Source organism: Mirounga angustirostris, unplaced genomic scaffold (genome assembly GCF_029215605.1).
Source record: "Mirounga angustirostris isolate CCGP_5_RB_7025 unplaced genomic scaffold, mMirAng1.0.hap1 SCAF_5, whole genome shotgun sequence".
Taxonomy (NCBI): Eukaryota; Metazoa; Chordata; class Mammalia; order Carnivora; family Phocidae; genus Mirounga; species Mirounga angustirostris.
The window spans coordinates 177561605-177587829 of record NW_026991713.1 but is presented as its reverse complement, the minus strand read 5'-3'; the positions used below and the strand labels follow the sequence as shown (position 1 = coordinate 177587829).

The window sequence follows — 26225 nt, the reverse complement described above, 5'->3', positions numbered from 1 at the left end:
ACATTTAATTTGAAGTTTTAAACCTTTATTCTTGAAACTTGTTTTGAAGTGATCTGTAAAATTAATCCTAGTTTCTTGTCTGTGTGAGGTTTTGGGGTAAAAAAAAAAACAACTCATGGCTTGCCTTCAAAATGTCAACTTTTATGAGGACTATTTTATACTCTAATGACCATATACGAATGTGTACTCATAGTTTGAACTTAAGTCTCTTGTTAGAATTTGCAGGAGTTGAAAACTTAGGTGTCCTGGAGCGCCTGGGTGGCTCAGTCGTTAAGCGTCTGCCTTCTGCTCAGGTCATGGTCCCAGGGTCTTGGGATCGAGCTGCGCGTCGGGCTCCCTGCTCGGCGGGAAGCCTGCTTCTCCCTCTCCCACTCCCCCTGCTTGTGTTCCCTCTTTTGCTGTGTCTCTCTCTGTCAAATAAATAAAATCTAAAAAAAAAAAAAAAAGGAAACTTAGGTGTACTGACTATTAGTCCTGGCCTCCTTATTTTCCAGCTTTCTAGATTTGAGCGCATTACTCCACCTCTCAGAGTCTCTAGACTCTTACCGGGTGATGATAGTAGGTGTTTCATCGCATGGCTGTGAGAATTAAGTAAAGTGGTATACATCAAGTGCTTAACGTGCTGCCTAGCACATTGTGTGGAGAAATACTGATTTTACTACTGGCTACTCTTACTGATTACCAACTGCTGCTGATACTGCTTGCTCTCTTGAATCTTCCTCTCATGGCTCCCTAACACCTGCTCTCACCTTGTTCTCCAGTTTCACTGACACAGAGGCTCTCTTTTACCTGCTGCTTCATTTATCCGCCTGTTCAGTGTTGGAATCGCTTGGAGTATGACGAGTGGGCTTTATCTTACTTGACTTTATGTTCTCTGAGGATGATCTCATGCACAGCCAGGATTTCCACGCTCACTTGTTTGCTGATGGCTTCTGTATGGTTATCTCCAACCCAGATCTCTCTTCTGGGCTTCTGAAGGCGCTTCTCCTTCTACATGGCAGATTAGGGGACCCAGTGCCAGACGGGCAGGTAAAGATCAGTTGGGAAATGAATACCGTTGATTCGGAGCCAGCTTTTATTGGTTAATTGATAAGAATATGTGGAAATCCAACATTTAATTAAAATGTAGGTGTTTTATACTTTCTGTTTTTTAAAACTTGATATTGGCATGTCACACTGTAATACAAATACATTTTGGTCAGGTGTTCCCTTTTCTGCAACTCCTGGTTAAAATGATGCCTCTAGAATTATTTGTTTTGGAAAATCTAGTTTTCTGAATTGCTGAGATTGTACCCAGCTCAGCACTAAATGGTTTCTTTAAGATGGACATCTTTCCAGATTTATTTTATGCTCTGATTTAATTTGATGATCAACAGTGATATATACAGTACTAACTTGCATGGTGCCTTGTGAGGCTACCTGCTCTTTTTTTACATTTTATGTTTTATTTTTTTGATAGATGATGCTTATCACCCTTGTAGCTCTCTGCTGCGGACATCACTGCACCTTTATTATGAGACTACTGTGGCTTTCCAGTCATTTTAATAAGGTACTAACTTGTTTTGTTAAAATGGGGTTTATTAACCAATCATTCCTTAATGCCTTAGCCATTTTTTTTTGCTATTTTTTTTTTTAATTGTGAGGTGTATACTACATGAGGACGAGTGTATAAAATGTGCGTTATGGTTTAAAGAACAATATTGAAGGAACAACTAAGTACCCAGCTTCCAGATTAAGAAAACAGTATCATTTTCTTAGAAGCTCCCCATGTGCTCCTTCTCTGTTGTTTCCTTCTCTCTCGGCCTCAGGGATAAGCCCATAATGTTTCCTTGCTCTTCCTTACAGGTTAGCCACCACATTGTTATTTTGCATAAAATAATTTGTTGTTTTGAAAAATTGAGTGACTTAGATATAAACCTAGCTGTGTAAGAGAAGGGCAGTGTTGTCACTGTAGTCTCCCTAATTAGAGACTGAACTGAACCTCTGGGTCATGGCTGGGCTTCATTATCCCTGGGAGTTTACAGAGCCCCTTCTGGGGATGGTGGGCAAGGTCACGAACGAGTCCTGGGAAGCTTAGGGCTTACTGTAGTCAGAACAGGGCTGTTGTGTGGATCATGTGTTAGATGCCTGGCAGAAATATGGAAAGGGGATGAACGCTTCTCTGTTTTCTGTTTCAGCATTCCCCGCACCAACCCCAGCTTTCCAAAGTAGACCGCAGTAGCCATTGCAGGGTAAAAGGAATGTCCTCAGTGGATAAAGGCATCAAAGTGGGATTGGGAGTTGGTGTTGGGGGGCAGTAGAGACTACCAGCTTGTGGTTAGGACTAGCCAAGTACATATAAGAGTCTGGGTCAGGCTCACCTGAGCATTTTGTGTTCAGGTGAAAAGGTGGTTTAAAGCAGAGTTGTTGAGGGGGTGTGGTTTGTGGTAACAGTCCACACATGTCTATCTCTTGAGTCACATTGCTGAAATTTGGATCACTTCCCTCTTTAATTGTATAGCTCTCATCCTGGGATCAGTCTTCATTGTGTTCTGAGGATGGCATTTGCTTCTTACTTCTGTTGGATCTCACGCTTCCTGTATCCCACATTTCCCTCTTTCTTAGATTACTTTTTTGTTTTGGTGGAGCACCACCTCCAGTATCTTTTGAGTGAAGTCTGCATGGCAGATGCAGTTTTTGAGATCTTTTTTTTTTTTTTTTCAGAGTATTTTTTTTTTTTTTTTTTAAGGATTTTATTTATTTATTTGACAGAGAGAGACAGCTAGAGAGGGAACACAAGCAGGGGGAGTGGGAGAGGGAGAAGCAGGCTTCCCACCGAGCAGGGAGCCCGATGTGGGGCTCGATCCCAGGACCCTAGGATCATGGCCCGAGTCGAAGGCAGACGCTTAACGACTGAGCCACCCAGGCGCCCCGAGATCTTATATATAAAAATTTCTTATTCTACCCTCAGTTTTAGAATGATAGGTTGGAGAATTCTTGGTTGAAAATCACTTTCGTCAGTAATTTGAAGGTACCATGCCGTTGTCTTGCTTCCAGTATTGTTAAGAAGTTAAAAAGCCATTCTGCTTCCTACTTCTTTGATGTGATCTTGTAGTTTTTCTTTGCTCTTTGTGAGAATTTCTCTTTTCCCCATTGTTTTGAAGTTTCACAATGATATGCCTAGGTGGAGATCAATTTTCTTCCATTGTGCTGGGTGCTCAGTGGGTCCTTTTTAACCGAGAAACTGATTTCTTTCAGTTCTGAGTTTTCCAGAATAATTTATAATATTGTCCCCTTCATTTTTTCTGTCTGTCCTTTCTGGGATTCCTCTCATTTGGAGGTTGTACCTCCTGGACTGGCCCTCTGTTCCTTTTCTTTTCTTTTGCATTTCTTTGACGTTTTTGCTCTACTTTCTAGGAGACTTCTTTAACTTCATCCTCCAACTCTTTGTTTTTTTATTATCATTTTGTTAATTTTTAAGAGTTATTTTTTCCTTCTTTTCATAGCACCCTGTTCTTGTTTTAATAGATGCAATATTTTTACCATATCTCTGAAAATTGTAATGAGGTTTTTTTTTTTTTTTTGGAATTTCCTTCTCTTTTTATATAGTCTTTGTTTTCCCTGTTCTGCTTTTATTTGCCTTATGATTGTTTTGATTTCTAACTTCTCTGTTGAAGTCTTTCTGTAGATGACCATTAATCTTACATATGTGCTTACAGTACAAGCCAGCAGGCTAAGGTAAAATGTTGGCTGAAAGTGCTGAGCCTGTGGGTGGTACATGTTAACTTGGAGTGTCACTGAGGGGTGATCTGCTTGAGCTCTTTTTTGGGTCACCTTTCATGGTTAGTATCTTTAGAGAACTCCTCCTGGATTGATGAGATTTCCTAGAGAAGATTTCTTCAATTCCTTACTTGACTTTTAGTTGTTGCTTTTCTTCCTTTTCCTCTTCTCTCATTTTCTGTCCAGTTTGCTCTGGGCTAGAGAATTGGGGGAAAATCTTGATTAGGATTGTTTGAAATGAGAACAGTTAGATTCTGAGTAACAGCCTAAGGGACTGGACTGTGCATAAAAATGCTTTAAATGTGTGGATTTTTTGGCATCTGTTTCGGTGACCCAGAAACATGTTTTTATTTATTTTGTATTCTTGGGTGTATTTTGGAAACCTGATGTATTCATGTAACAGAATTCTAAATAGATGAAGTATTAATGCAGATTGTTCTGGAGCAATTTTTTTTCATAGCCATTTCAGTTGATCCAGTACGTGTACTTATCTAGTTGATTATAAAATGATTTATTCATTAATTTGTTCTCTAATCTTACCAGTTATTGAAGGAAAAATACTGATCCATAATGATCATAATCTTCCTTTTATTTTTTTTGCAGTAGAACAGTTTGTTTTAACTTCTTACCATTATTGTAGGAAATCCACAAGCTCTCAAAAGCAATGGGAGACTGAGAAATATTTCTTACTTTTGATGTTTTCCAAGGTTCATATCATGAGTTCCTGTTGATTTACAGACATTCTGAAATTTAAAGTATTCTGCAGCCGTTTTAGCTTCTTATTCTTGCTTGTTGTTTTGACTTCCCTTATCAGAGGTGTTTCTTTTATAACTTTTTTATTACAGTTGAAATTTAGTGATAGACAAACCTTTAACAAAAATTCCATTTATCCATAAGCTCACTGTCATTTGGTTATTCTGATTAAACATATGAATGTTATAATTAGGGTTTATTTAGTCACTGCCATTAAAACAAACCTATGAGGTGAAAACTCAGTGTACACAAGGATCATTAATTGAGGATTGCTTCTTCAGAGAGTTTAAACATTAATTGTTTTAATTAAAATTTTTTACAAAATGTTTTCATAAGATGATTTATTTTTAATAGCACTTCTGACACAGTTAAAACATGATCACATATACAAAGTGTGGATTCACGTACACTTTTATAACTACATATTTTATGTAAGCAAACCACTTCTGTTTCTTAACAAATGAAAGGGACTTTTGTTAGAATCAGCTCCAGCTTCTGATTTTCTGAATGACCTTGAGGACATTGTTTACTTGTTCTATATAATACACTTTTCCTGGCTATAGAACTAAGATGAAGATGTTAATCCTGATCCTACCAAATCATTGCAGTATTGTAGGGATTAATGAACTCATGTTTGTAAAATATTTTGTTCTTCGTAAAATTGGAATTACCTAAATAGATGATATTATCATTAATATTATGTATTATGTTCAGCACAGTGGACTAGATAGTAATGCCATTGTATCACCTAATGTTTTAGATGTCTTTTAATTAAAATTACATGGAGATACTGGTATGCTTTCTGCAATCTTGTCTTTCCCTGCAAATAGTAAGTGAATATTAACATGAAACATTTAAATCATACATATTTACAAGGTTCTTAAGAATTTATCAGCTCCAGGGCGCCTGGGTGGCTCAGTCAGTTAAGCATCTATCTGCCTTCGGCTCAGGTCATGATCCCAGAGTCCTGGGATTGAGTCCTGCATTGGACTCCATGCTCCACAGGGAGCTTGCTTCTCCCTCTGCCTCTCTCTCTCTCTCTCTTTCTCCCCCTCCCTGTCTCTCATGAATAAATAAAATCTTTTTAAAAAAAGAATTTATCAGCTCCAGGGAAAAAGAGGGAGTAAAAAAATATTCATTAAGACTCAGGAACTCCAGCAATCATATTTGGAAGAATTGGGTTATCTGTTTTATGGTATTCATAATATTTCATAATATTCATTTTCAGCCAGTGATGATTGAGTCTTGTCAAACATAGTATACAGCAGAGAACAATCTACGAGTGAAATTGAGGAAAAACAACTACATTTACAATAGCATTGAAAAGAGTGAAATCAGGGGTGCCTGGGAGCTCAGTTGATTAAACGGCTGCCTTCGGCTCAGGTCATGATTTCCAGGTCCTGGGATTGAACCCCATATTGGGCTTCCTGCTCAGCAGGGAGTCTGCTTCTCTCTCTCTCTCTCTGCCCCTCCCCATCACTCATTCTCTCTCTCTCTCAAATGAATAAATAAAATCTTAAAAAAAAAAAAAAGTGAAATCTTGAGAATAAAAATGAAGTGCAAGACTGGTACACTGAAAATTACAAAACATTGTTAAAAGAAATCAAAGAAGATCTAAATAAACAAAAGACAAGAAATGTTTATAGATTGGAAGACTTAATATTATTAGATGGCATTATTCCCCAAATTGATCTTAAACCAATTCGTATAAAAATCCCCACTGAATCTTTGCATTGATGTTGCTGCAGAATTCAACCAGCTGATCCTAAAATCACATAGAAATACAGGGGATCCAGAATAACCAAACAATATTGCAAAAGAAAATCAAAGCTGGAGGATTCATACTTCTCACTTTGAACACTCCAGAGGTATAGTTATCAAGACAGTATGGTACTGGCATGAAGGAAGGTGTCTAGATCAAGGGATAGAATTCAAAGTCCAGAAATAAGCCCTCACATTTATACTCATTTGATTTTGAACCAAAGTGCCAGGACAATTAAATTGAGAAAAAACGAGTGTTTGTAGCTAGTTGTGCTGGGACAACTGGATTTGCATGTGAAGAGAATGTCTGGGCCCTACCTCACGCTTGCACAGAATTTAAAGTTTTTTTTATAGCTAAACCTGTAAAATTCTTGGAAGGAAACATAGGAGTCAATTTTGAGACCTTGGGTTAGATAATAGTTTCTTAGGTATTATGCTAAAAGCACCTTGCATAATAGTATAAATAAATATAAAAAAGGCAAAGTTTCAAGTGGTGATACACGAGATTTTTGGGGGATTTTTTAAAATATGATAAGTCTCTTTGGCTATTAGAGGAATTTTCCTTAAAATATACAGATTGTATATACTTGAAAATAAGTAGAATCAGTTTTTTTCACATTTTTTAATTTCTTTAAAAGAAAAATGGAGAGTTAAAGCAAAAACACAAACTGCTGTAACGCTTGTAACATATAATCAAGATAAGAGATGATAACAGCACAAAAGGCAAGAAGGGGAAATGAAAGAATACTCCTTTAGTGTCTTATCTTTCACATGAAGGAAGAGATTATTATTTAAAGACAGACAATAAATATGTGTATTGTAAACCCTAGAGCAATCAGTAAAAATCAAAAAGGTTTAGTTAGTAAAGCAAAAGAGAGAGAACAGGTTATACTTAAAAACAATGCATAGGAAGTTAAGAAAAAAGGAAAATTTCTACTTATTTTCAAGTATATACAATCTGTATATTTTAAGGAAAATTCCTCTAATAGCCAAAGAGACTTATCATATTTTAAAAAATCCCCCAAAAATCTAGTGTATCACCACTTGAAACTTTGCCTTTTTTATATTTATTTATACTATTATGCAAGGCATATAAAAAGTACTCAATAAATACTCTTGCCTTTTGTGCTGTTATCATTTCTTATCTTGATTATATGTTACAAGCGTTACAGCAGTTTGTGTTTTTGCTTTAACTCTCCATTTTTCTTTTAAAGAAATTAAAAAATGTGAAAAAAACTGATTTTTGTTCATCCATGTTTACCACTTAGGATGCTTTTATTCCTTTCTGTAGGTATAGGTTTGCATCTTGTAACATTGTCCTTTTGCCTGAAGACGCTTTTTAAATTTTTCTGGCAGCTCAGGTCTTTTGAAAACAAATTCTCTAAGCATTTCTTTGTTTGCAAACCAGTTTTGGTTCTATTTTTAAATGACATTTTCAGTGGATATAGAATTCCAATGTGACGGTTTTATTTTTTCCTGTAAGAAAAGAAGTACTTCCACTGTCTTCTGACTTGTATGGTTGCTGGTGAAAAGTCAATAATAACTCTTATCTATTCCCTGTGTATAATTTATCTTGTTTTTCCCTTCTGGCTGCTTGTAAGCATTTCTGTTTGTCACTTGTCTTTAAGGAATTTCATTATGATGTGACTTGGTGTGTTGTCTTGGTTTTTATTCTGTTTGGGGTTTATCAGCCTTTGGGATATATGGGCTTATATTTTTAACTAATTTGCTAAAATTTAAGTGTTATATTTTCATATCATTCTCCTTCTTCCAGAGCTCCAATCACATGTATAGTATATTTGATTTCTCTGTTTACCCAGATTATTTCTTTCAGGCTTGTTTATCTCCATGCTTCAGTGTGTTCACTTTCTATTGCCCTGTCTTCAATCTCACTGATCTTTTCTTCTCCTGTGTTTATGTACTTGTAAGCACATCCAGTGACTTTTTTATTTCATTTCATTTTTCAACTCTAGATGTTTTCCCCCTATATTTTCATCTGTATTCATTATGTTTCTTGTTTTTCTTTAAGTCCTCAAATATATTTATGCGTTCATTTGAAGTCCTTGTCTATTAATTCCATCATCTGTCATTGCTGCATCTGTTTATATTGTCTGATTTTTCTCCTGATTAAGAGTTGCATCTTCTTTAAAAAAAAGTAGGTCTTTTTATTCTGGCAGCAAGTTACATTACATGTCTATAACCTTTATTTTGTCAAGTTTGTCTTTTGTGTCCTCTTGGTGGGCAAACTTTACTTGTTTACTTGGGTGAGTCTTTACTATGGCATTTGTTTAGCTTAATTATTTTATTTTATTTTTTAAGTAGGCTTCATGCCCAGTGTAGAGCCCAGCTTGGGGCTTGAACTCATGATCCTGAGATCAAGACCTGAGCTGAGATCAAGAGTCAGATGCTTAACTGACTGAGCCACCCAAGTGCACCTGTTTACCTTAACTCTAATGCACGGTCTTCGGGTCTCTGGTGAGTGCCCCAGGTGTTGAAGGAGGTTCCTTTGGGGCTCTGATATCTTCTAGCTGGGCACACTCCAGTCACCCTTCTTGGTTTTTGCCTTGTTTCTTGGAATCTCACCCTATACATACACGGCTTTGTATTCAGACAGAGAGTCAAGGAGACTCATTTGTAGATTTCTGGACTTTTCCATAGAACTCCTCCTTTTTAATATTCTGCCCCATCAACTCCTCTCATCCCTGTGTTCTCAGCAGAGCTGATCTGTCTCCAAGTCACTTCCCCTAGACTGCACCCTTCTCTTCTCTTACCATGAGACTCTCCACTTGATGTCACAGGGCAGGCTTACACAGGACAGGTATTCTCTGCCATTGGCCCTGTGTAGGATTTCTGTAAGAAAAGGAAAAAAGCACAGAGAGCCCTGGAATACACATAGAAAATGAGCGTTTAGAGGCTAAATTTTAGAGAAAAGAATGAGTTAGATCAGTGGTTCTCAACTCAGGCTACATGTGAGGATCAGGACCTCTGGCGGGAGTGGGCCCATAGTTTTCAAAGCTCCCCATGTGACTTGAAGTACAGCTGTGGCTGAGAAGAACTGCTGCTGTAGAGCTGACCAGGGGCTCAGTTACAGTCTTGTTCCCCTAGGTTCTCTTAAGAGACAGCCAGTGCTTGGACCTGTTTTGTTGTTTTTTTTTTTAGCGGCAGCTTAGTTCACCTTTGCAAACCACTTTGTGCTGCTAGTCACCAGGGGAAGGGAAGAGCAGGGCACAAAGTGATGAGAAAGTCAGTGTCTCTCAGGCGGTTTGAGATTTCATAGGGAAGCAGTGCTGAATACTCAAATTGTAACTGATACGCTCAAAAAATTCTGTTGTCAGAAGAGGTGTCACTGATAATATCTTGGCTGCTCAAAGTTCAAAGTTTTCCCTTTGCTGGCACGGCAGTGTTTGATTATGTCACGTGACAGTATTTCAGTTGGCTGTGGATACTCAGATTTTTGTTTTTATTTTTTTCCTTTAAAGATTTATTTATTTACTTTTGAGAGAGAGAGTCCATGCGAGAGGGAAGAGGGGCAGAGAGAGAGGGAGAAAGAGAATCCCAAGCCGACTCAATGCTGAGCACAGAGCCCAACATGGGGCTAGATCCCTTGACCCCAAGATCATAACCCGACCCAAAACCAAGTCAGACGCTTAACCAGCTGAGCCATCCAGGCACCCCTCAGATTTGGCTTCTAAGAAGGAAGACATGGCAGATGGAGGATTACATGAAGAATTGAAGGATAATGAGAGGCTAGCTTTGGGGAAGGAATGTCTTTATTTCTCTTTTCCAACATTCTTTTCAGGTATTCTGGTGCATGTTTTTCTCCACCATGAGGATAGTTTTCTGATATATGACGATAATCACTTTTAGCAGTACACACATTAAGTGTCACTGGTGTTAAAAGGGAGATGTGTAACATACTACATTTATTTTTAGGCACATTTCCCATGCATGGTAAGCATGTGCACCATGGTAAATGTACCACTTTTTTCACTTATTTAGTACACATTTATTTAGCATGTACTATGTTCCAGTTAAATTCTAGATGCTTGGGAGACATCAGTGAACCAAATGGGCAAAAACTCCTACCCTTTTTGAGCTTTTACTTAGTAGCAGCATTCAGAGGGGACAAAGACTAAATAGTAAACATAACAAAGATATTACACAGTATGGCATAAGGCAAGGAATGCTGTGAGGAAAGAAAAGAGCAGGGGATAAGTGATGGGGTGAGTGGCCTGGAGTTTTCAGGGTAGTGGTTGAGGAGTGCATCATGAGGATGGTGATATTGAGCAAAGACTTGAGAGGAGTGCGGGTGTGTGCAATGCAGTTTCTCAGGGAAGTGTTGTGGTGAGTGCAAATGTTGGCAGAGCAATGTTCAGCAGGTTCCCAGGAGTACCTGGCAGTCTATGGGCTGCAGACAACTGTGAAGAAAACTCAGCTGGAGAGATAACAGGGGCTTGGCCATCAGTGCCTGTGTAAGGATTTTGGTTTTACTTTGCGTCAGATAGGAAGCCATCAAAACAAGAAGTAACGGGACTAACAGGAAAGGGCCACGGTGGCTGCTCTGTTCAGGAGATCCATGCTGCGGCTGAAAGCTGGGGCCCAGGGCCAGGGCTAGTGCAGTAATCCAGGCAGAAGAGGGGGTGGGGCCAGGACGACAGGGACGTCTCTGAGGGTAGAGCCCACTGGCTTCTGTGATGGACTCCTGATCTGAAAAGAGGAGTAGAGAGTGACTCCATGCTGCACTCATTTCTACCGAAGTCCACCATAGGCAGCATCTGTTAATTTAATACAGTGATTGCAAATTTTATTTCTTTTGCTTTTTGGGCATTTATAACATAATTTACTATATTCTGAAAATCATACTATATTTAGATTATTCTTCTCATTTGCAGAGTGATAATATCTTTACCTATTTATATATTCAAGATTTCACATTTGATTTCAGGGATAAAGATTTTAAATAAAAATGTAGTTCAAAAGTAATTTCAGTTCCTCGGACTTAAATTATTTAAAATTCAGTAAGTAGATTATTTGGGTCATTTTACTTCGCTTAGTGCTTTACATTAAAATTTTCCTGTTTAATGATCACTTAACTAATAAGTAAAATTTGCTAATCAAATTGTCAGACTTTGTTAAATGGCTTGTTGAAATGTTTATTTAACAGTTATTCCTGACTTTTTAACATGGTGGAATGCCTTCTAATCCAGTTTTTTCCTGGTAATTGTGATACGTGGCAGTAGTTAACAATTATTTTTAAAAATTCTTTATTATAAAAATGAGCTCTTTGTAGACAATTAGTAAAACATAAGAAGTTTAAAGAAGCAAAAAACAGAAAAAAAATCAGCCATAATTTTACCCTCCCGAGACAACTACTCTTAATGGTATTATTTCCTTTCAGTCTTTATTTCCATGCTTATTTGTATGAATAGTTGACATTTGGGGTAAATAAAATTTTGTTATCTCCCCCACCCCAACCCCCCACTTAAGATCACAGTAAAAGCTTTTCTTCTTGCTTTGTTAGAAATGCATCCTGTCATCCTAAGAGCTGAATGATGTAATGAGATTTAATGTTTACCTATTAGAAATTTTGGTTATCTTCACCTCTAAAAAATTATTTATAGCATTGCATTAAAATAATGGTGCATAAAAATCTTCCTGGTATTTTGGATTATTTTCTTAGAGTACATTCCCAGAAGTTAAGTGACTTGTTTGGAGAGTAGAAACATTTTGATGGTCTTTATACATATTATGGTGTTGCTTTCCAATAATTATGCTAATAAAAATAATAGTAGTTAACATGACTGAGTTCTTAGTTGTGTCAGGCACTGCTCTTAGTGCTTTTGATGTTTCATCTTGCTAAATCTTCCCAACAGCCCTATATGGTGGGGCATGTGCTTTATTCCTGCTTTACTGCTAGAAAAACTGAGCCCAGAAGAATGATAAAGGTGGACCCAGGATTCGCGTGGTCTGTCTCCTTCTGCATCTACTCAGCTGTGTTGCTTTGCAGGGCATGCAAGCACCCTATCAGTTCAATCCTAGGTAGCTACTATTGTAAAGTTCCCATTTAAAAATCTCATAATTTTACTAAGACATGGATTCTTGTTTGGGTTTACTTGTCTTTGAATATTAATGAAAAGTTATTTAAGTACATATTAGCCCTTTGTATTTCTTATTTTGGCATTGTCTTTTCATGTTCTGAAATTGTTATTAACTTGCTGTGAACTCTTTATACATTAAGGAAATTAGCTATATTGTGTCAAATTTTTTTTTTAAAGGAAACTTTTTTTTTTTTTTAAGATTTTATTTATTTATTTGGCAGAGAGAGACACAGAGGGAACACAAGCAGGGGGGGTGGGAGAGGGAGAAGCAGGCTCCCCACTGAGCAGGGAGCCAGATGCGGGGCTCGATCCCAGGACCCTGGGATCATGACCTGAGCCGAAGGCAGACGCCCAACCATCTGAGCCACCCAGGCGCCCCTATATTGTGTCAAATTTGTTACAGATATTTTGTCTAGGTTTGTGGTTTGCTTTTTATTGTAAGCTGGCTTTGATTGCAGATTTTGAGTTTGGTAGAAAATATGGTCAAAGTAGATTAATTTGTTTCCTTTATGATTTCTTCTGTTGCTTTGAAATGTAGAAACATCATCCAGAAAGTTGATATTTATATCTGCACCTTCCCTTAATTATGAGATTTTTGTTTGGAATTGTGTTAAACTTATAAGTCAGTTTGGGAATAACTGACATTTAAAAAAATAGTCTTTCCCATACACAGCAAATCTCTTTATTCCAATCTTTGTCACTTTTAGTGTCTCTTAATGAAGACTTAAGAGTCATGTGGCTAAAAGAGTTATGGCAAACAATATAAAGAAAATACTAGTATTTTAGAAATGAAAAGGAAGAAGCAGGACAAGAGAGGTTATCTGTTTCAGAGGAAATGTCTACAGACTCACTGTCTGATGGAGTTTGTATGTTTTTACTCTAATTTCCAAGAACAATATTTTTTTTTCTGTGAGAGATTTCTAGTAGACATTGCTGCATCTCATAAATTGAATATGGTGCATAATTTTCTGTTGTGTCTTGGGTTTGTTTTTATGTGTTTATGTATTCTGTTAATGAAACAAGGGAAAATATGTAGTTAAAACTTACAAATATATTTGTTGGAAATTTACATACCCATCAGAGTAGCTTTAGTTTCCCTTGCCTAAGAAATGCACGTGGCTTAAACAAGGGAGAGGTTTATTTCTCAAATTTTGAGAGGTAGGTGGTCCAGGACTGATGTGGTGAGTCCATCATCACTCGGACTCAGTTTCCATGGGACTCACTGCTTTACCTTCCACAGTGTGCCTCTTAAGTGGTTCTAGGTGGGTGCTGTTGTTCAGCTCTCGTGTGTCTCCGCACGCAGGAGGGAGGGGAGCCAAGGGACATAGGACAAATGACATATGCTCAGCTTTGTTTGAAGGTTTCTGAAAGTTGCTTCGCAGTACTGAACACTGCGTCTTGTTGGCCAGAACTGTAGGCCCATGGGACAAGATAAAATATCTTGTGCCCAGCTGAAAATCAGGAGTTGTATTACTAAAGAGAAATGGGAGAATGGATACTGAACTAGTTAATTAGCTATCTCTGCTCCACCTCATTTTTATTTATTTAAGTTTATATCTGTCTCTGCCTCTCTCTCTCTCTAGCATTTATTTTATGTATAATTAAAGGAAAGGCAACATTTCTAATATTAATTAGAAAAATAATTCCTTATGTTATTTCACCCCTGAGTGCAAAGTTTTTATGATGAGACATTATTGGGCTTGGAAGGTACCTTTGGCACTGTTTAACCTTGACGTCACCCAGTGTATTCTGTGGGCAGAGGGGGTGGGTGAGAGAAGGGAGAGGCTGAACTTGTTTGGGAGGAGGCCAGACCTGGAGGTGCAGTGACTTCTCATTCTGCTCTGTTGTGAAAGTGAGCATGTCTTGGACTGAGAGTTGTCTCTTACCCTCTTGGGACCATCCTGAGAAATAGTCCCATAGGAGGAAAGACTTTTGTATTTTAGGAAAAGAACATTCTTTATTGTGTCTAAATTGATTTTATAAAGAGAGGTATCTCTGACTGGCAAGATTCTTGAGGGCAAATATTGCATCCTTATGAATTGCTTGGCACAGATCCATGTACATAAGGCCCTTAATAATGTTTCTAAGGGCAGCGATATGATAATGGCAGGACTGAAACTATATTTAACTCATAGTTGCAACTCTACTTGTAACTTCATGAATGATTACATTTAAAAATACGTACTGTGTAGTTAAATCCTAGGTAATTTATGCTCAGAATTGTGTTTTTGGTAAAATTGTGTCCTCTATAACATAGAATGTATTCTTTTTTTTTTTTTTAAAGATTTTATTTATTTATTTGAGAGAGAGAATGAGATAGAGAGCATGAGAGGGGTGAGGGTCAGAGAGAGAGGCAGACTCCCTGCTGAGCAGGGAGCCCGACGTGGGACTTGATCCCGGGACTCCAGGATCATGACCTGAGCCGAAGGCAGTCGCTTAACCAACTGAGCCACCCAGGCGCCCCATAGAATGTATTCTTAAAATGCTCAGATTTTTCTTGACTTCCAAGACCTAGAACTGAAACAATGGGTAACTTTCTTGTTTTCATATTTGAGTGTTATTTCAGATTGTGTAAGGGTTTAGCCAAAGAAAAACATTGATGTAAATTTTGCTTTGTACGTTTTGCACTGTTTTTCAACTCACTTGACTTTATAAATCTCTTGATTTTCCAATTACAAGTTATAGTTGGCCCTAAAACAACATGGGTTTGAACTGCTGGGTCCACTTATATGTGAGTTTTTTTTGATAGAATACAGTACTATAAATGTATTTTCTCTTCATCTTTATGGTTTTCTTAACACTTTTTTTTCTCTAGCTTACTTTATTGTGGGAATACAGCATGTAATACATATACAGAATATGTGTTAACCAACTGTTTATGTTATCGGTAAGGTTTCTGGTCAAGTTTTGGGGGAGTCAGATGGTATACTTGGATTTTTTACTATGTGGGGATTGACAGCCCAACCCCTGCATTGTTCAAGGATCGACTGTACTTGAAATTACAAATGCATCAGTATTATAGTCTCAGAGATGTAAATCACCTTATTTTGATCAATTTTTGAAAATTGAAACAAAGCTAATGAAAAATAGTCTTCACTATGTATGAAGTTTAGCTGAAATTTTTCATTTTTGATCTTTAAAAATGTTCATGTAGTATAATTTGAAGGGCTTTCTACACATGTAATTATTTCATTATTAATTGTTATTTTATACTTAGATGAGAACTAAAGTATTAAGTCTTTAATGCAAAAACTTGAAAAAGTGCAAGAAAATTTTAGAACTCCTTTGTTCTTTTAACTTGAAGATATTTTCTTGTTTTGGTCCACTTTCAAAATAGGCACACACATTTATTTATATAACTATATAATGTATATTATATAATAATATGCAGGTTGTACATATGTATTTTTTATGTATTATGTAATATGTAATATATGCATACTGCATATACCGTACGTTATGTATTATACACATGTCCTATGTTTATATATAATATATAATATATGCATACTGCATATACCGTACATTATGTATTATACACATCCTATGTTTATATATAATATGTAATATATGCATACTGCATATACCGTACTTTATGTATTATACACGTCCTATGTTTATATATAATATGTAATATATGCATACTGCATATACCGTACTTTATGTATTATACACGTCCTATGTTTATATATAATATGTAATATATGCATACTGCATATACCGTACGTTATGTATTATACACATGTCCTATGTTTAAACACACATGCATCTGTATGTGGTATATCACAGATGCACGCACACATGCACGTAACCTTTGAGTGGAAGCTGCCTATGTCACACCGTCCTGCTCGATGACATGTGTTTTATATTCTTTTAACACAAAATTTTTGTATTTTGAATTTATTTTCCATAGGCTAATACTTGAGCACAATAAGCAATTTTTAAGTATCTTACTTTAAAAGGCTGTTTTATACTTTCAGAAATAGTTGTCAGACCTTTTATGAAAATACTCTGATTTCTAAATGCAGTATTTTTAGAGCTTCCATGACCTCTTAAGGAACTCATTTTCTAGTGTACTACTAACCAATACTTTTGCAAAGTGTTCTAAAAATATATTAATTAGGGTGTAATAGCCTTTCAAATGAGTTATTATGGGTTTGTATAAACTATAATTTGAAAAAGTTCATGAAGTCTAGTGAAGAACTATGGTTATTGTCTGACAATTAACAATTTGAAATATATCCAGTTTTACACATTTTCACTTTAAAAGAAATTGATACAAAAATCAGTCAAAGAAAAGTACTTTCTTAGGAATTCATTAACTGTAATAGACTTCATTACCCATAATTTGGGGACATGGAAAAGCAGTCACTGAAAGAGCTCTGAAGTGCCCTGTTGGGTCACCTCCGCCTGCTAGTAGCTCTGTGATGTTGACAACCAGGGGATTTTTGGTTGCGGGGAGGAGTCTGCTTGCCTGTGCTTAGGTTATCTCAGAGGATTAGGGTTACAAGCAAGCAGCCCTGATTTTCCTCTGTGACCTGTATTGTATACATCATTTCTAAGTGAATGAAAAGTCTTAGTGAGCCTACTAAAATTTTGAGTCTGAACCATTTCTGGAAGAAGCTTACTCCTAAGCCTCTGAATGAAGAGCAGCAATTGCTCTGGTAGTTAAGTCAGGAAACTAGGTCTCCAGGTCTGTTGTAGGAGTGCCCAATATTAAAGTCACATTCAACATTGCATGAAACTTTGCTTATGCCCAATTTACTCTTGGAATTGTAGAGCACCAATGTTTTTAATCTATTGTTATGTGGGCCTCTTATCCTCTTAATTATTTTAGCTTATTTTTGTTTGATTTACTGCATCTCCTCTTGAGTTGAACCTGTGCGGATTCTTTACAGCATCAGAGGTAGAAATGCATCATGGTTCCTTAGAGGAGGAAGTCAAGTAATGGTCCTGTGTTTTAAGTACTCTTCCTGATGAGACTCATCACTTTTGCATGCTTTAGACAGGAACTTATTGAGCCTGTTTCATTAGGAAAATAGCCCATGACCACTTAGGGAGTCACGAATATGTCACCTTTCATGACTCATAGTTCAGGGCCCGTTATCCCTGGAGTAGGTTGTGTTATTATCTTGAGTTTGTAATCTGCACGTTGTCGTGTTTATATCCACCACTCTTCTCACAAGGCTCTCAGCTTTTTTATGTTACATGGTCTATTAGCTTTGAATTTTACCACCACCAAGGGCTTTCTTTTCTTAGCACATCTGGAGAATTCCTTGTGCATTTCTTTTCCTAGGTCATCATTAAATAAGACCATTTTCCTGGCACCTGACACTATAGCTGAAATTGCTCTTTCCAGAAAACAAACTCCCTGTTATTATGCTACCTTGAGCCAGGGACTAAATGTTTTTTCTTAGTCTAAAGGTAATTCATTTTGTATTTTGTTTTTTGGTTCATTTTTTGTGCCCTTTCCTTTTTTTGGTGGAAAAGTCTACCAGGGTGTTTAAAGAACCAAATTAAGTTCTAGTTTTAGGCCATTTTTGGTCAAAACATCATTTGTCTCTCAAAGTGTTTTCATAAGATGCTATGATATTTGTGTTGATATTTATAATATATTTTTGCCTAGAAGATAGGCTCAGTTCATATAGTATACCCAGTATTTATATGAGGCAGGAAAATACATTTTTTCCCCTCGTATTTTAGGAGAATAAAACTGTCGACTCTCCAGAACATACAGGAAGAGGGAAAGATTAGATAGGAAGGTAGGAGATAAGAAATATGAGTGCCTGTGGAAAGAGTTTAAAAATTCGCTAAGTTCTGAAGAGGGAAAGGCTTCTTCCTGTCTTTCAGAAGGTCTGAATCCAGAGGCCAAGAAATAGGGCAAAGTAAGTGGAATAGTACTTAAGGTGCTAAGTTAAATGGAAAATACATTTCTTCTGGGGGAATAATTTATTTTGTACTTTCCTTTCTGGAAAAAAAATCAGTAGTACATATTAGGAATTCTTAAAAGTATAAGCCTTTTATGCAGTAATTACACTTTATTGTAGGAAATAATACCAATCATAGCCAACATCTCTCTGTTGCGTGCCATGTTTCAGGCACTGTTATAAGTGTTTTACATATTTTAACTTCTCTAACTCACCATAACCCTTTGGGGGTAGTACTGTGTTCTTCCTTTGTTTTGGGGGTGGGGGGTGGGAGGCTAAGTAACTTGTGTAGTATCACAAAGCTAGTGAGTGGTGAAGCCAGAATTTTATTTTGGCTCTGTTATATCCAGAGATGTGCATAAAAAATAAGTAAAATATTTAAAAAATTGAATCTACTTATATTTCCACACATAGAAGTTACTATTAGGAGGAGATTAATTTTGTGAGGAGATTAAAAGGTATCTTGTAGAAGATACCTTCCATAATGCTAAGCCTGAAAAAAGTGTAATACTGTTTTAATAAAAGGGGTATTAATGCACATATATTGGAATACAAATGTTGTATGAATCAGGAAAACACCTAACAGAATAATAATGGTATTGATTACTCTGAATGTTGGGGATTATTGGTGATTTTATTTGTGTGTGTGTTTTTCTGTTTTCCAAACTTTTTTTCCATTGAGCATGTGATTCTGGGTTTGGGAAAAAAGTTATTTAAAATTACTTTAATTAGATTAAAAGTTTTATTTATAATTATGTTGGGTAAGTAAAGATAGTATATACCAAGTTATCACAATCTTTTCTGGAGCCCTCCTTGTGGGTATTACATTATGTCCTACCTGTCTTTAGCACAGTGATCTTGTAAATGACATGGCTTCAGGATTTGACCAACAAATTCATGGTTTCCTTCTGTGTTCCTCTAGAACATCTGGATAAATCCTGTCGAGTTCCACTGATTTATCTGTGTATAGTTTGTTAAGAGTTTAAGAACATCTTGTGCTGTTTTGATAGCCATTGAATGGTTATTGCATTAGTACAGTATTTTTTTTAAGAGAGTACTCTTTTTTTTTTTTTAAGATTTTATTAGAGTGCGTGCACGAGCACCCACGAGTGGGGGGAGGGGCAGAGGGAGAGGGAGAAACAGACTCTGGCTGAGCAGGGAGCCCGACGAGCCATCCCAGGACCCTGAGATCATGACCTGAGCCAAAGGCAGACACCTAACCAACTGAGCCACCCAGGCGCCCCTGCATTAGTATAGTAGTAATAATAACAAAGCTGTGTGTACAGTCTTCCTGTATGTTATTTAACTTTGCCATGTATTGTGGTATAGACTGTACCCCTAACCCTGTCAAAGAAAACTGACTGGATCATAAGGGGATGTTTTGCATGAATTTGGAGATTTTAGTATGAGTTTCTCACCTTGTTTCAAAAGCAGTTGAATCAAATAGCTTAGCATATACTATAGTTCTGATGTATTTGATCTGCTAAGTTTAAAATTCAGTTTGGCTATGAGAATTGCTGCAAGGTTTCCTTAACAAAAACTGAAACATTAAGGATGCTCTTTACTGTTATCCCTGTTCAAGTGGGCATGTTGATCATTTATCTAACCAATTTACCAGCATTTAAAGAACCATTTATGTTTGGATAGCATGTCTGAAATTGCCTTTTGGCCTGTGTACTTTCTTATTTGACCTTGTGCTGCCCTAGTTGTTAGCAGATTAGTTTCTTGTTGCTACCATAATAAATTAGCGCAAATATAGCAGTTCAAACAACACTTATCATTTCATGGTTCTGTAGATCAGAAGTCTGGGTACAACATGGCTCAACTACTACTTCTGCTGAGAGTCTCACAAGACCCACGTCAAGGTGCTGGCAGGGCTAGGTCCTTTTTTGGAAGCTCTGAAGACGAATCTGCTTCCAAGCTCATTCACATCGTCTGACTTCAGCTCCTTGAGGTTGTAGGGCTAAAGCCGTTTCCTTGCTGGCTTTCAGCGGGGGCTGATCTTTGCTCCTAGAGGCTGCCCACATTCCTTCTCATGTTTCCCATGTGGCTCTCTCCAGAATCATCAGCTTGAGTCCCATTCAAGGGAATCTTCTACTTCCTTTCTGCTACATCTCTCTGCTTTAAGATTAAATTAGGCTCACCCATATAATCCAGGATAATCTCCCCTTTATTCCACAAAATCCTTTTTGGCTTGTAAAGTAATATATTCATAGGTTTCAGGGGTTAGGGCATGACTGTTGTTTGGGTGCTGCTCTTTTTAACACAGTGAGGTTGTTCTCTTAATAAACCTGTTCCTTCTATATATTAACTATTGTGTTATTCACAGTAATGGGCACCCAGAAATTAAGAGAATCAGTCCTGACATAGGAGTTGGTAAAAACTTGTAGAGGATTTGTGATAAACACTTATGTTGGTATTTTAGGATTTTTAAAGGAAAGTAAAACTGGTAGAGATGGAAAATAAGGCTTTATATAGAAGGAAGCACTGGAGTGGGTCCTTTCAGGCTGCTTTGGGTTTTGATATTGTAAGGTTTGAGGAGTTAATAGAAGGTGGGAAGAACTTAATCACCTGAACAAATACAGTGTAGGACTGGGCTTGGTGTGCTTGTGTGGCAGCAAAGGGGCTACACGGACTTAATTAAGAAGTAGCCAGGAAGTAATATATATACATTGTAGAAGGGTTGGACAGTCATGCAATGGAATTAGGTATAATTTCCAAAATGCGAGACCACTTTGTTATGGAGTGAGAAAGTAATGTGTGGAAACTAGTGTAAAGACTAGTGTTGCAGCAATATGCAGGATGGATTGAAAGTGGGGAAGGTAGAGTTAGGACAGATGGTCAGGTGCTGCTGTCTGCTGTCTCAGGGCATGGGATACCCCATCTGGACCATCATCATCAAGCACCTCACTTTGGTCATCTTAAATATCAGCATCATGAGAGTTTTATGATTTTTAAAGCAGAGGGTACTTCATTAATTCCTTCACTGATGGGGCTTTTGGTTTTACTGTATACAGTAAATCAATCTCTCTCTCTTTTTGTTAAGGCTGTGATGTCAATAAGAGTGATGAACTTTTCTCCTGTGTCAGAATTGTAATGCTTCACATACTTTTCCAATAGCTGTCTTCAGAACACAATCAGGATAGAAAGAATTGCTTTTTCTATTTGAATATGAAGAGCTGAAATTCCGAAATCTGAAGTTATTTTATCAAGATCATTCAGCATGTCAGTGTCATAAGTAGAAGCAAAATTCTGGGCTTTAATTCTGATCCAGTGCTCTCTCCTTGCAGCTATTCTTAGAGATAAGTTGAGTGAATCTTCATACGGCACAGCTTAAACTAAGCTGAATAATCTTCCTGCTAAATAAATATATGTATATATTTACTAGTTTTTAAGGAGATAACTTATCTGTGAGGCATACAGTAAATACTTTGGAGTTCCTTGGACGCAGGGACTTGAGCATCTTGCTGCCCCAGTGCTCATTATGGGGTTTGGCTCACAGAAGGAGCCATGAGATTCTTATTAAATCAGTGACTGATGATGGGGATCACCTGGGCTGACATTTGAAGCTGCTGTTTTCTGATTGATTCTCTTCTAAACTGCCAGAGGCCTGAGGGCCAGTCGACAGCCCAGATCCAGGGGCAACCCCACCCTGGATCACTGATGTCTGGGGTCCCAGCTTGAAGGCTCAGTGCCCTTTATAAAACAGTCTTGTTTTAAAATAATTTTTTTTATTCTTTCTGGGGAGATCGAGATTCACAAGTTTTCGCATCAAAAAGTGTAAATAACCTTTTTCTAAGGAGATCTGATTAGTTTGTTAAATTCAGACTAGCATTTTAGACATGACTTCACTAAAGGTTACAGGCACTCCTTGGCTCTAAAATTTCATTTCAAAGTAAGAGGTCCCTAAGGGCTAGTTTGACTTATTTAATCATACCATACAGAACTCGGGTAATAGTTTTATAAAAACCCTCTTCAAGGCAAATTTGTAATTTAATACAAAGTGGTAAATTGGTATACCTTTAACATTTGTATCATGAGACAGGTGATGTAGATCAGGATCAAGTAAAGGGAAAAATTTTACGGTATCACATTTGAATTAGAAATGACAATATTTGTGTAGTTTTAAGAAAACTTGAAATGTGAAATCTGAAAAACAGCATATGCAGTTGACCTGAATGACATAATTTTAACAAGCCAGCAAAGACTGCAGAAGCATTTGTAAATCATAAGTGAAACTGTGGATTTTCTTCCTAGTTAACAGTTTCCATGTTTCTGTATGCAGTGAAGTGTGCTAAGTACTGGATTCTGGAGGATGTAGTCTTTGCTGTCACAGGGCTTCTAACCTAGTGGGGGAGGAGACACAGATACCTAGGGCAGATATCTCCGAGGTATCTTACTGTGGGTCCAGAGTGCTCAGCAGTAGGTACTCAGCACACAGTAAGTTATCACTAAGTATTGGATTAGTGAATGCAAGTGGCCTTTTTTCTTTTTTTTTTTTAATTGTTATGTTAATCACCATACATTACATCATTAGCTTTTGATGTACTGTTCCATGATTCATTGTTTGCATATAACACCCAATGCTCCATTCAGTACGTGCCCTCCTTAATACCCATCACCAGGCCAACTCATCCCCCCATCCCCTTCCCCTCTAGATGCTACTTACATTTTAACAGTTACTCTGGTTGATGTGTTGAGAACAGTGTGAAAGGACAAGGATGGAAGATCAATCAGGTGATTTAAATGATCTACAAGAAAGATACTGAGATCATTGAACCAGATGGTAACAGTAGAAATGGTGGGAGGAGATGTTTGGATCTATTTTAAAGGTTGTGCCCGTAAAAGGAAAACAAAACAAAACAAAAACAGAGCCAAGGATGACCTTAGCATTTCTGACCTGAGAATTTATGTTTCTGTCCACTGAAATGGGGAAACTGAGAGCAGCAGGTCGAAGGGTGATATGTTTGCTGTGAGACGTCTCTCAGATATCCAGGTAACATTGTCAGAGGGCAGTTGGATGTACAAATCTGAGTTATGCTCTGGAGAGGTCTGGGTTAGGATGAGAATGGGGGATCATCGGAATGACAGGAGGCTTAAAACCACAGGAACGGGTCGGGTCATGAAGGGAGTATGTGAAGATAAACCAAAGAAGAGGTCTTTTGAACTGAAGACTGGGCTCTCCAATATTTAGAGATTTGGATGATAAAGAGGAAACAAGCAAGGAGGCTGGACGGAGCAAGCAGAGTGGTAGGAGGAATGTGAAGGATGGTGTCCTGGGAGCCGGAGGAGAAAGGAGATCAGCTCTGCGAACTGCTGCTGAGTCCAGTGGGGGGACACTGACACTCGAATATTGGGTTCAGCCTCATTGGTGACCTTAGAAGAACTGTTTTGATGAAGTGATCTTGATGGAAACATAACTGGTGTGGGTTCAAGATGCAGTGGGAAGAAAGAAATTGGAGATTTCCAAGGTGCAGTTTGCTGTAAAGGGGAGTAGAGAAAAGCAGTAGTGGCTGGAGGAGGGAGTGACAGGCTTTCAAGAGAGGCTTTGAAAATTTTAATGGGAGAATGTCTGTAGGCCCAGGAAGAAAAATCCAGTGGAGAGGGAGAAGTCAACAATAGGGAGAGAGAGAGTAGAATTGCTGGAATTACGTTTTTGATCTAGCGTACAAATGCAGGTTTTAGTCTTGGATGGGAGCATGGCCAGTTTATGGGAACAGGAGAGAGGGCAGAATATACAGGTATGGGGACAGGCAGGTGGGTAGAGGTGGTGCATGCTTATGCAGGGGCTCTTCAGATTGCGTTTATTTTCTCAGAAATAGGAGCAAGCTGAAAATGAGGTCTGAGGAAGGGGGTATATACTTTTCATCTAGAGGTGTGGGAGAGGGGACAGAGCAGACCATGGGATTGCCAGGCAGCACAAGGTCCCATTTGAGGTTTGTGATCATGAATTTAAAGGGAGCCCAGTCAGTAGGATTGTGTGTCTTTCTCCAAATACAGTTAGCTGCCTGGTAGCAGAAATGGAGTTCACACATAAAAGAGAGCAGATTATTCTTAACGTAGGGTAGGCACCTCCCCATGGATTCAAGCCCCCAGGAGTGGGTTCTGGGCACATCAGGTCATTTTCTTCTGCCTCTGCCCTTCTTTCATCTAGTGAATTTTTATCGGGCAGCTTGTTCATTTGCACTCAAGAAAAACACCTCTTCACTCTAAGTTTGTTTAGACCCCATGCCTGCCTTTTCTTATCTTCTGAGAGGTTGATGGCATCATGCATTCACTCCCTGAGTACAGTCTGTAAGTGTGGCTGGTTGCTAAGAGAGTAGAATTAATTTAGTAGTGTCCCCCAGCACCAGCAACCTGGAAAATGCTTTTATGGCTGCTACATATACAATGTCCTTCTGATTGCAAAGACCTCTGTCCTTGAATTGGGCCAGGATTAATCCTTGTCACCTCTCTTTTCTCTTAAAGTCACATGTCTGATAAAGGGATGGCTTCTGGAACAAGTAGTCCCAACATAGAAGCCATACGTAAAGTTGGTCTTCCAGTGGCTTCCCCTGCGTTCCCTGCTATTTCCTGTCTCAGTTGCTTTGTAGATGACTTCTTCTCCCTGGGGTTCCCTAACTCCCTATTCTCTGGCCAATAAAAAACTATCACATTTAATGTAATAATTTTTTTATGTAATTTTGTTCACTTAAATAAAATTTAAATTTTTACCAAGGACTTAAAATGGGGTTGGGATAGAGATTAATGAGACAATAATATATCCCTGCTCTCAAGTAATTCACATTTCAGCTTTTATAGGGTTTGTTATTTTTACCATTCAATTTTACATTGTAGGACTTATCGCAGACTTTTGTTACGATACCTATTTCACTATAAACTGGCAATATTTTTCATCTATTGGAGAAAATTTTTAAAGTCATTGTTTTTCTCTATGATTTGATGTAACTTCCATTTAATAACGATTGTTTTTAGATTGAGATTTTATCAGCCTCTTTTTTATATCCTGTATTTTCCCCATATTCAGTAATGTGAATATACGTATTCTGTATATATTTGGATTTTTTTCATTGCAGATAGTTATTTGGTGGAATTTTTATTTTTAGTTGCTATACTTTCCTCCATCACTTTGCTCAGGAATGCTGGATGAAATGGTTGCTTTCATTTCTCTTTTTCACCATCATGATTGTTTCCTGCAGTCCCATTTATTTTTGTCAGGTTTTCCTTCATGCCATCAATCTGTCTCATTTGTGTCCTGGTTCTATTTCTTTTTCTTTTTTCTTTTTCATGGCCGCACAGAGCCATGGATGGTCTTTTATTTGCTTGATTTTCATTCTTGATGCATATACAAACCACTGGAGTATGCATTTTTGAATCCCATATATGTCTTCCAGATTTAGCTTTATATTATTATGAAGATATTTATCATTTGGGCAGATCTGAAAGTCTTTATTCTTGAGACTTTTCTCTGCTTAGCTTTTTTAATGTTCACATGGCAGGTTGTCAGTTAAATTGCTATAAATCTATCTTCAGTTTTAGTATTCTATAACTACATAAATTCTAAATAGCACACCTCTGCTCTGGTGGTCTGGTCTAGATGTTGTTAGTGGTCATTAACTCTGTTATTTTGCCGTTTATAGTGAATCTACATCTTCATTTTTTTTTTAAAAGGTTTTATTTATTTATTTGAGAGTGAGAGAGATCACAGAGGGAGAGGGAGAAGCAATCTCGCTGCTGAACAGGGAGCCTGATGCGGGGCTCCATCCCAGGACCCTGAGATCATGATCTGAGCCGAAGGCAAATGCTCAACTGACTGAGCCACCCGGGCATCCCTGAATCTATGTCTTTAGGCGATTTTATTTCTCTTTCACAGAAATTTGTTATATATACAATTCTGTTAATGTGTCAGTATAACAAATATTTATTA

General features: G+C 37.6%; 1 protein-coding gene across 8 annotated transcripts in view; it reads left to right on the top strand.

The window, feature by feature from the left end:
- Nucleotides 1-26225, top strand: part of SDK1 (sidekick cell adhesion molecule 1) — an 854344-nt gene that overhangs the window by 233679 nt on the left and 594440 nt on the right. Inside the window, exon 1 of one of the 8 annotated variants that reach the window (XM_064593377.1) lies at nucleotides 125-1549. The exons of the other annotated variants lie outside the window; for them this stretch is intronic. The gene's annotated coding sequence lies outside the window, so the exon portion shown is untranslated. Of the gene's footprint in view, nucleotides 1-124; nucleotides 1550-26225 lie in introns of those variants that run through there. 8 annotated transcript variants of the gene reach the window in all.